Here is a 1,218-nt window from a genome sequence, read left to right on the forward strand (position 1 = left end):
TTTTTTTTTTTTTTTTTTTTTTTTTTTTTTTTTTTTTTTTTTTTTTTTTTTTTTCATTTCATACATTAAATTTCCTCTTCTTGTCCTGTGCTTTACAGTCCTTTCCCCCCCCACCTCCCCAAATTTACTGGAGATATTTAACAGGGAAAGGCAGAAGAAAACTTACGGTTTTGTTTCTAGGACAAAGCACCTTGTCCTGTAGTTGTAGACCAGCTGAAAAAAAAAGTATCTGTAAGAGAGAACAGTTCTTTGTGTGCAGGATTATACCCTTGGATTCCATTAATATTGTCATGCTTTGCTGTTCCCTTGATTGTGTTTACAAATGCTCAGGATTTTCACTTACAATTAAGCCAAAGCTTAAACCTCTTTAAAACACTAACAACCCCCATGGAAGTCTGAAGGAAGGAAGCTTTGCTTTAATTCCTGCTTTAAACTGCTCTAGATCTTCTTTGGCAGATGTCTATTTGTGTTGAATAATCTAAAAAGCTCCTCCAGCTTCATAATTAAAGCCCTAGAGCTGGATAAATAGCCGAGGGTTTTTTTTTTTTTGGATGTCTGTGCCTTTGGCCACAGCGGGAACCAAGGAATTTAAACACATACGTTTGTTTCCAGGGTAGTTCCTGTGTAATTTTTAATTTTTCAAGGTGGCTTTATAATGCTTGTCACTACTGTGCAACAAACACCTGGAGCAGGTGAGTTTGGAGGTACCTGGTTCTACCACATGGCTGTGCTACAGGTTACACTTTGTGCTTCTTCCAAGCTGTCCTACAGTTACCAATCTGTAACTGCAAGGTCTGTAACTCGAAGGTTTGTTCCTCCCCACCCCAGGAAAAAAAAAAAACCAAAACCACCACCTGATGGCCCCAGTTTTGAAGGAGCCCAGCAGGAATCTGCTCTTGGATACAGCTGCTGAATCAGACACTTGCACACCAACTCCAATATCCCATCCCTGTGAGATGCTCTGACCACCCTGAGTGCAGGAAAACAAAGCCAAAGAACAGATCTCGTACACTGATGTGATATTAGAACTTTTTTTCTTTTATTACAAAACATGTTAAGAGAACATTGAACAAGTTACATACAACATCACTTTATCTTTAGTGGGCTTTTGTGCCCCTTTTTTTCATACTGTCCATGTGGCAGAAATGGCATAGAACTTGCAGAATGCTCAGTCTTAGTATTGCACCATCGATGCACAAATTTAGCTGCTTGTCAAAA

At 39.0% G+C, this 1,218-nt stretch overlaps 1 protein-coding gene across 1 annotated transcript in view; it reads left to right on the forward strand.

Moving 5' to 3' along the window:
- GUSB (glucuronidase beta) overlaps positions 1-1,218 on the forward strand; it is a 14,466-nt gene that overhangs the window by 9,405 nt on the left and 3,843 nt on the right. The window lies entirely within an intron of this gene.

This window comes from Empidonax traillii, unplaced genomic scaffold (genome assembly GCF_003031625.1).
Source record: "Empidonax traillii isolate 1590-97213 ecotype Southwest subspecies unplaced genomic scaffold, ASM303162v1 scaffold276:size1176444, whole genome shotgun sequence".
Lineage (NCBI taxonomy): Eukaryota > Metazoa > Chordata > Aves > Passeriformes > Tyrannidae > Empidonax > Empidonax traillii.